Below are 309 nucleotides of genomic sequence, written 5' to 3'. Positions count from 1 at the left end.
GAGAAACTTGCAATACACATGCCTATTGTTGTACAACTTCCTGTTGCATCTCCTTATATGAGAAATATCCTTCTTCTCAACATATCTCTATATGTAGCTGACCTATAACTACACATAAATGTGTGAGACATCGATGTCTTCTAAGCCTTTGATATTTGCAGGTTATTTACCACAATATAACCTAATGAAAACTGACTAATAAAGAAAAGTAGAAGAAAGGGTAAAGCATATTAGAGATGGTCATAGCTTGTTTTTAAATACATTTTTTTTTTGAGACAGGGTTTCTCTGTGTACCTCTGGCTGTCCTGG

The sequence above is a fragment of the Mus caroli genome, chromosome 1 (genome assembly GCF_900094665.2).
Source record: "Mus caroli chromosome 1, CAROLI_EIJ_v1.1, whole genome shotgun sequence".
NCBI lineage: Eukaryota > Metazoa > Chordata > Mammalia > Rodentia > Muridae > Mus > Mus caroli.
The sequence above is the reverse complement of the archived record's forward strand: the minus strand, read 5'-3'. Positions refer to the sequence as shown.